Genomic DNA, 9695 nt, shown 5'->3' on the forward strand with positions numbered 1-9695 from the left:
ACACTGATTATATTGTGACAAAGCTAACAGAAGCTTTAACAAGTCACACAAATTTTGTCCACTGCACACCACTATGCCTCACACGATCTTCCCTGGCTTCGTAGCATGACTGACTGCTGATCTTATCCTGTATTTTTTTTTTTTTTAATTAGAATTGATAATAACGCAATTTAGGCAGAATTTTCTATTTGTGTATCCAAACCTACTGGGGTCGGTATCATTTTGCTTAGGGTTCATTATCATTTCTGAGGAGTTTCATCAGGCAAAGGCATCCTCATTCTCCAAGCAAAGCAGGCCCAGCCAGACAGTCGTCAAGGCAACAGGAAATGCACACTGTGAACCACCCAGAAAAGGCCGTCTGTATAATGTTGCAGCACAAACTTAATTTGGGGGCTTGGCAAAAAGATCTCCTTTATGCCTAATTATAAAATGTACCCAACGTTATTAGACTGGGTGATAGATGATTGCCCGCTAAATGTGACGTGAAAAATTAAGGCAATTTTCAAAGTGAAGGGACTTAAATTAAATGTGCCTCAAGGATCAATCGCTTATTTTTGTCATTCTGCATAACCGGCATGGAACAACTGAGCATGCGTGTGCATATGTGTGTGTGTGACGGAACTACCAAACTTATATTTATTTGAATCACATTGTACTTTTGGCTTCCAAATGTTTTCAAAAGATGGTAGGAGGTGTCCCACCCATATTTAGATATTTGCGGGGAGGGAACCTTTAAATGAAATCCCTGTTGACCAGCATGGTTTTCAATTAAATTATAATTGAAAGTACAATTTCAATTATTTAATTTCAATTATTCAAATAATTATAATTATTTATATTCTCACCTGCCCAGCAGGTGAGAATATAAAATCAGAATTTGCATGCTCATTTCAGACGGTTAACTGATACTTTATCTCCCCTTGATTTTTTTCCCTACTCTTGTTTTCTTCTCCCTTGCCTGTTTGTCAACAAACTCCAAATAAATGCTAACGGGTTGATTTGATAAAAGATATGGTGAATCTAGATTGAAGGGGTCAGAGTGAAAACACTGATCTACTAATTCACTGTGTTAATAAATGTGCTCCTTTGAAAACAGAATGTTTGAATCTGATTTCATATGAGCAGCTGACCCAAAGCCTCCTGGTCAGCCGAAGAGTGAGTGGGAACTCAGTGCTTATAGGTGTGGAACCATCCAGTGGAAGGTCAGTGCTTCTTTCTCGGGGGAGCCCTCCTTCTTTGTAAACAAGGTGAACTTACATTTCGGGTGACTTGATTGAGTATCATTTCCCGGGCTCACACCCTGGGGAAAGGAAAATTGAACTTTCAGTCTTTAAAAGAGGAAATTAGATTTACCCGAAGGAGAGATCAAATCTTCCACCCCTGTCCACTCAAGTGACTGACCATGAAATTAAATAGTCAGTTCAAGCCTAGATACGAAGGCTATTGAAGCTGAGCAACTTGAAGAGGAAAACACCATGGAAACGAATTATGCTTTATCCTTGAATGTGCTGTATATTTACACATTCATGGTAAAACAGCTTGTCTCCCCTTTAGCCTGAGGTGCTCCTGGAACTACATATTATACAACTGGGTCTATCTCTCCAGTCAAAGGGATGGGAAACACAATTGCCTGCTAAACAGAAGTGCCAACGAGGCTTTGTGCTGACAACTCACAGCAATAAAGGTGTTTTGATTCCTCCACAGCCCTCTGGGATCTTATTATCTCTGTTGATAGCATTTCCAGTGTTTAAGTCAGTCCTGAATGGAGGTGTTCGGGATATTAATTCTAGAGATTCCTGGAGGACACAGCATAGTGAAATCTTGACTTAAGTTTCTTTGTTATTTCACTTCTGTCCCTGGTGTGCAGGTAACAAGAAGCTGTAAAAGGGAAGAGCTGTCCCGTGTAAGAAACTGAAGAGAGGCGAAATGGCTGAAATCCGTTTCCCAAAAATCAGCTTTCTGAAATTGTATGTAAAATGCAGGAGATGTATGTATATTTCCTAGGGAATAGATCAATAGATTTTCATCAGTTCCTTAATGTCTTTATCCCTCAAAAGATGAATAACAAACACAACCCAAGGACAGGCAGGGATGAATTAGGAGATTAGGATTGACAGATAGGATTGGCTTCCCTGATGGCTCAGATGGTAAAGAATCTGCTTGCAATGCAAGAGACCCAGGTTCCATCCCTGGGTTGGATAAACCCCTTTGAGAAGGGAATGACAACCCACTCCAGCATTCTTGCCTGGAGAATTCCATGGACAGAGGAGCCTGGCGGGCTACAGTCCATGCGGTCACAACGAGTGGGACAGGGCTGAGCATTTTCACTTTCACTTTTGTATACACTAACATGTGTAAAAGAGATAGCCGGTGGGCAGCTGCTGTATAGGACAGGGAGCTCAGCTCGGTGCTCTGTGATGATTTAGAGGTGGGGGGGTGGGTTAGGAGGGGACATAGGTATGCACATGGCTGATTCATGTTGTTGTACAGCAGAAACTAATGCAACATTGTAAAACAATTATGTTCCAATTAGAAAATGAATGAATGAATGCCATCAAAGCACATTTTAAAGGAGGATCTGTCTGCAGGGTGTCAAGCTGAAGCCGACCTAATGCAGTGAGCGACGGAGGAGGAAAGAAGGGCCAGGCAGACTTGCAGCTCCCCGTTCCTGGGTCTGGTGTCCAGGACAGCTCTTCCCAACTCCATCTAGGATCTACTCCCATATATTATCATGAGAATCAAAGGAAAAAAACATGAGTAGAGAGACTGTGAACTCCACGTTCAGTTCAGTTCATTTCAGTCGCTCAGTTGTGTCCGACTCTTTGCGACCCCATGAACTGCAGCAAGCCAGGCCTCCCTATCCATCACCAACTCCCGGAGTTTACCCAAACTCATGTCCATTGAGTTAGTGATGCCATCCAACCATCTCATCCTCTGTCATCCCCTTCTCCTGCCCTCAATCTTTCCTAGCATCAGGGTCTTTTCCATGAATGCTCTACAAATGCTCCGTTAGCCTTTAAAAAGAATGAGATATGGCAACACTGTTTAATACTGCACAAAATTCTGCCCATCACCACTGGAAAGATCTGTGGCATTCAAAATGTCTCTCAGGGCTACAGTTCACTAAGCCTTTTGCTAATAAGTTAGCACATGACGTTAACATGCCTCGGACACTAAGATCTGCCATCAACACTTTCCTCCTAATTCAGGGCTGGCTAGGGTGCCCCCTGAGACGACACTGATGGATGGTTGAATGACTCAGAGGTGACATGAGAATGTAATCCAGCAGTGTTGTAAAGTGATGTAGTCAGTTAGAAAGAACATTCAATTTTCATGCAGCTTAACTGATATTGAATTAGCTGCCATGTGGAAGCACGATTATGTCTCCACATGGCTGAGATCTGTCAAATCAGGAAGGAAACCCTCTGGTGCAGAGAGCAATCATAACATAAAGGCCTAACAGGATTTATCAGATTTGTTTTGGATCTTAAAAAGTCAATAAATTCCACAAATTTAAAGAAATTTGCTGTCACCTTTGTGTGATTTGAGAAATGTGGGGCACATCATTTGTAGTCTGGACTCCTATTTGAGGCAAAATGCAGTCAGATTCCAGTAACTGGGTTCTAAGCCCTAGCACTAACAGAACAGAAGGGATACATTGGAAGAGATGTTGATGGAAGTAGATTCCTGTCTTTAGACCTCTAAGAAGAGGAAAAAGAAAAACCCTTTGATGCAAATGATGAATAAGCCAGGAGCACCCATTTTTAGAGACAACTTTTAAAAGTGTGCTGGAAAGGAAAACTGAAAGGATTTCTTTCTTAAGTTATCAAAGAAGTGGATTTGATTCATGATGTCAAAGAAGCAGATGAAATTAAAATTTTGGAATGAGTGAAGGTAAAACTACCTCTTTTGTGTTGTGAAGATTAAATTAAGATTAAATGAGGAGTGTTCTTTTTTAAAAAAAATATTGGAGTACAGTTGCTTTACAATGTTGTGTTAGTTTCTGCTGTACAGCAAAGTGAATCAGTGATATGTATACATATACCTGCTCTTTTTTGGATTTCCTTCCCATTTAGCTCACCAAGGAGCACTGAATAGAGTTCCCCGTGCTCTACAGTAGGTTCTCATTAGTTATCTGTTTTATATATAATCATGTGTATATGTCAATCCCAATCTCCTGAAATCCACTAGGAATCAGGCATTATCTTGGTTAGATGAACTGTGGGGAGCAGAAGGCAGAAGCCTATGTAAAGGGACTTGGGAGAGGAAAGGGAAGTTAGGGTAAATTAGGAGTTTGGCCCTCATCCCACTTTAATTCATCCCACTCCTCATTTCCCCTTTTAGGATCCATACATTTTTTTCTCTACATTTGTGTCTCTATTTTCACTCTGCAAATAACTTCATCTGTACATTTTTTTCTAGATTCCATATACACTCCTGGGCATATATACCTGGAGAAATCCATAATTCCAAAAGACACACGCACCCCAGTGTTTGCTGCAGCATTGTTTACAATAGCCAGGACATGGAAGCAACCTAAATGTCCATCAACAGATGAATGGATAAAGAAGACATGGAGTATATATGTATATATATGCGTATAGATATGTGTATATATTCTTTTGGAATTATGGATTTCTCCAGGTGTATATATATGTATGTGTATATATGGAACACATATAGATGTTCATCATATATGTATGTGTGTATATATATACACACACACATACACACACAATGGAATATTTACTCAGTCATAAAAAGGAACAAAATTGTGTGATTTCCAGAGATGTGGATGGCCTAGAGACTCTCATACAGAGTAAAGTAAGTCAGAACGAGGAGCGTTTTAGTGACAGAGAAAACAGGTGGCAAGCAAAGTGAAATAAAAAGCCCACACGCGGTTGTGCAAAGGACTGGATGTCAGTGTCCCTGCAAAAGTCATAGGTTGAAATCTGAGCCCCAGTTTGAAGGAGTTGTGGGGGCAGGGCTCTGGGAGGGAATTAGGTCATGAGGGTGGGGTCCTCGTGAATGGAATCAGTGCCCTTATAAAGGAACCCCTGACCTCCTCTTTCCACAATACAAGGACATAGTCAAAAGTTGGCAGTCTGCAACTAGACCCTGATCATGCCGGCACACTGGTATCGGACATCCAGCCTGCAGAAATGTAAGGAATAAATGTCTGCTGTTGATAAGCCACCAGTCTGTGGCAGTCTGTGGTACTTTGTAAGCCTGCACTGACCGAGGCAGGTTTGGGGTCAGAAGTCTCAGATTCTCTGATTCCCAGCTCTGGCATTCCATAGCTGCAGGGCAGGACTTCACTGTCCAGGCTTCCCCTGGACGTCTAGTTGAAATCAGAATGAGTCCAGTGGCCCTTGCCAATCTTACAAGGGTGGGGAACAAGCATAAAGTGAGATCATTGCACAACCATTTTATAAACTAAATATTATATAAATCACTTGAGTATTATCCTGAAATTTTAAAAATGTCTACATGAAAATTTTCTCTGCTTATCACTGCTGCCTTTTATTCATATAGAAAAGCAATTTCATTAGCTATTTGGTTCAGAGTTCAAAAGATACAGGCAGGGAAATTAATTATTCAACCATGATTGATGTCAAGCAAAGTCAGAAAATCTCTTAATTTATTGGAGTCTAAATGCCCTTGGTTATGAAACCCAAATGATACAATGCTTGTAAACATGTTTTGTAAATTCTAAAGCTCAATGCAAATGTGTGTATGTCAATTCCTCTCTTACTTGCAAGAGCCTGTTTTTCTAATCATTTTTCTGCTGATATATTTTTGCTCTAGTGAGCTGAAAAAGTTAAAATTCTTTTTTTTTTCAGATACCTCCCTGGGAATTCTGATATTTCTATAGATATAGATACAGATATATCTGTATCAGAATATCTTTATTTCCTGTGGATTCCAAAGCATCTCAGTTAGTTCATGCCTACCCTACCCATTTATCTCATGAGTTTGCATCTCACTGTCCTCTTACATTTTACATAAACTTTACCTTGGAAGCATCGGTTTCACTCTCATCTAAGCCAAAAACAATATCCAATTTTATATCCATTAAAGTAATGCCTTGTGACTCCAAGATTCTCCTTGCTGAGAAAGCTCATTTCAAGGTCCCTGAAAGAGTGATGAGGATGTAATTCATTAATGATTGACACTTCATATTTAGAGATTGCTGTTTTTAAAAAAGTGCTTCCTCATACATTTATGACCTCATTTGCTCTTCATTTATATAAAAAAGAAAACAATACCTATAAAAAAGTATTTTTACATGAACCGTTTCTCCCTTTATATAAAGGAGAAAACCAGCAATGTTTAAAAGAGGTAAAGTCCAGTAATGATTAACTAGTAAGCAGGACAGCTAGGACTCTTATCTGTTTCTGTTGAAACCCAAATCTCTTGCTTTCAAGCCTTTCTCTTGTCTTTGGTTTACTGAAGTTTGAATATGATTTAGCTAGATACATTCGTTTGATTGTTTTCATTTTTAATTGAGGTGGAATTGATATACGACATCATATTAGTTTCAGGTATACAATGTAATGGTTCAATATTTGTATATATTGCAAAATGATCATCACAGTAAATCTAGTTAACATCCATCACCACACACAGTTACAGAATTATTATTTTTTTCTTATTGATGAGAAGTTTAAAAATCTACTCTCTGAGCAACTTTCCAATATGCAGCACAGTATTATTAACTATGGGCTTCCCAGGTGGTAAAGAATCTGCCTGCCAATACAGGAAAATGAAAGAGACAAGGGTTCAATTCCTGAGTGGGGAAGATCCCCTGGAGAAGGACATGGCAGCCCATTCCCAATATTCTTGCCTGGGGAATTCCATGGACAGAGGAGCCTCTGTCCACAGGGTCACAAAGAGTCGGACACAACTGCATGACTGAGCACGTGCACATGCATTATTAACTATAGTCACAAAAATGTATGGAACTCTTCCTGGATCTGTGCACCATCCACGCACAGGAGCCTTGCTTGTCTTCTCTGTACCATTCCCATGTTAGTATGCATGCTGTTGAAGCAAGCAGTGTTTGCTTGCTTCTTGTTCTGCTTTGTGTTCTCTGAGCTTCCCGGATCTGTGGTTTTGTACTTTTCTTTACTGTTGGGAAGTTCTTGGCTATTGTTACCTCACTTGTTTCTTCTGTTGCATTGTGTCTCATCTCCTTCTAATTCAGTTCAGTTCAATTCAGTTGCCCAGTCGTGTCCGACTCTTTGTGACCCCATGAACTGCAGCACGCCAGGCCTCCCCGTCCATCACCAACTCCCAGAGTTTACCCAAACCCATGTCCATTATGTTGGTGATGCCATCCAGCCACCTCATCCTCTGTCGACCCCTTCTCCTCCTGCCCTCAATCTTTCGCAGGATCAGGGTCTTTTCCAATGAGTCAATTCTTCGTATCAGGTGGGCAAAGTATTGGAGTTTCAGCTTCAACATCAGTCCTTCCAATGAACACCTAGGACTGATCTCCTTTAGGATGGACTGGTTGGATCTCCTTGCAGTCCAAGGGAATCTCAAGAGTCTTCTCCAGCAATATTATACCTTTTGAAATCATCTCACAATTCGTGAATGTTCTGTTCTCTTCATTTTTATTCCTCTTAGTCTTTGCATTTCAGTTTGGAAAGTTTTTACTGACCTATCTTCAGCTCGGTGAATCTTTCCTGGACAGTGCCAAGTCTGCTAATGAACCCATCAAAGGCATTCTTCATTTCTGTTAGTGTTTTTGATTTCCAGCAGTTCTTTTTCTGTAACTACTGATTTTAATTTTTCCCATTATGTGTAAGAGTTGTGTGTAAATGTGTTGGAAAATATAGATACTTCTCAGTTTCCCTTGTTTTGTAAACATGGGCATGGGTCTCAATATTATTTTCTTTCTTTTTTTTTTTTGAGGTATAGTTTTTTACAATGTCATGATACCTTCAGTTGTACAGCAAAGTGATTTCATTATACATATCTACCTATCACATATGTTTTCATCTCTCTACTTATATTTACCATCTGTTCTTGAAGGTTGTGTACTTTTTCCATTAACACCCCTAAAATATTAAACATAGATATTTTAAATTATTGTTTTAATAATTCCAACATCTGAGTCTGGTTCTGATGCTTCTTTTTCTCTTCAGATTTCGGGTTTTCTTTTTCTTTCTTTTTTTTTTTTTTTTGCTTTCTGACATACCTTGTAATTTTTCATTAAAAGCCAAATATGTTGTATTAGTTAACAGGCATTAAGGTAAATAGACCTTTAGTATGCAAATGTGTGATCATCTTTTTATAAAATCAATTTTTATTGCAGTATAGTTGATTTACTGTGTTGTATTAGTTTCTGCTGTACAACAAAGTGGATCAGTTATACAGCCATTCTTTTTTAGATTCCCATATAGGTGATTACACAGTATTGAATAGAGTTCCCTGTGCTAGGCAGCAGGTTCTTATTAGCTACCTATTTTATATATAGTCCAGTGTGTATATGTGGAGAAGGAAATGGCAACCCACTCCAGGCAAGGAACTTTTCTTGCCTGGAAAATCCCAGGGACGGGGAGCCTGGTGGGCTGCTGTCTATGGGGTCACACAGAGTTGGACACAACTGAAGCGACTTAGCAGCAGCAGCAGCAGCAGCAGTGTGTATATGTCAATCCCAGTCTCCCAGTTTATCCCTCCACACCCTTATCCCCTGGTAACCATGAATGTCATTCCTGACTCTGCTTCTGGTTTGTAAGTAAGTTCGTTTGTATCCTTTCTTTTAGATTCCACACATAAGCAGTATCATATGATATTGTCTTTTTGAGTCTCACTGACTTCCATCTCTTTGCTGCAGATGGCACGATTCCATTCTTCTTTATGGCTGAGTAACGTTCTGCTGTGCATGTGTTCTGCATCTTCTTCTATTTGTCCATCAATGGACATTTAGGTTGTTTCCATGTCCTATAAATAGGGCTGTGCTAATCTTTCTGAATTACGATTTTCTTTGAATAAACATCCAGGAGTGGGATTACTGGATGACATAGTAGCTCTATATTCTTTTTTTTTTTAAGGGAACCTCCATACTGTCTCCATAGATGCTGCACCAATTCACATTCCTACCAACAGTGTAAGAGGGTTTCCTTTTCTCCACACCCTTTCCAGCATTTATTATTTATCGGTTTCTGGATGATGGCCATTCTGACTGGTGTGAGGTGATACCTCACTGTAGAATTGATTTGCATTTCTGTAAGAATTAAAGATGTTGAGCATCTTTTCATGTGCTTTTAGCTATCTGTATGTGTTCTTTGGAGAAATGTCTATTTAGGTCTTCCGCCCATTTTTGATTGTGTCATATTGCTAGGAGTTTGACTGTGTTTATTTAGTGTTAAGGCTTCCCTTGTGGCTCAGCTGGTAAAGAATCAGCCTGCAATGTGGGAGACCTGGGTTCAGTTGGGAAGATCCCCTGGAGAAGGGAAAGGCTACCCATGCCTGTATCCTGACCTGGAGAATTCCATTGATTGCATAGTCCATGGGGTCGCAAAGAGTTGGATACGACTGAGCAACTTTCACGCACTGATCTAGTGTTTGCTTTTCCATGAGATGTAGAAACTTGTAGAGGTCTCAAGTTCCTCTAGTTCCTGTTTCTGTCTCCTCTCTTGACTTTGGGGCTTCCCTGGTGGCTCAGACAATAAAGAAACTGCTTG

At 39.9% G+C, this 9695-nt stretch overlaps 1 non-coding gene across 1 annotated transcript; it reads right to left on the reverse strand.

Moving 5' to 3' along the window:
* Window positions 1-6953: 6953 nt before the first annotated feature.
* Window positions 6954-7056, reverse strand: LOC113899464. Its single transcript, XR_003512914.1, has one exon. It is a non-coding gene; the product is annotated as a U6 spliceosomal RNA (small nuclear RNA).
* Between the last annotated feature and the right edge of the window lie 2639 nt (window positions 7057-9695).

This window comes from Bos indicus x Bos taurus, chromosome 1 (genome assembly GCF_003369695.1).
Source record: "Bos indicus x Bos taurus breed Angus x Brahman F1 hybrid chromosome 1, Bos_hybrid_MaternalHap_v2.0, whole genome shotgun sequence".
NCBI lineage: Eukaryota > Metazoa > Chordata > Mammalia > Artiodactyla > Bovidae > Bos > Bos indicus x Bos taurus.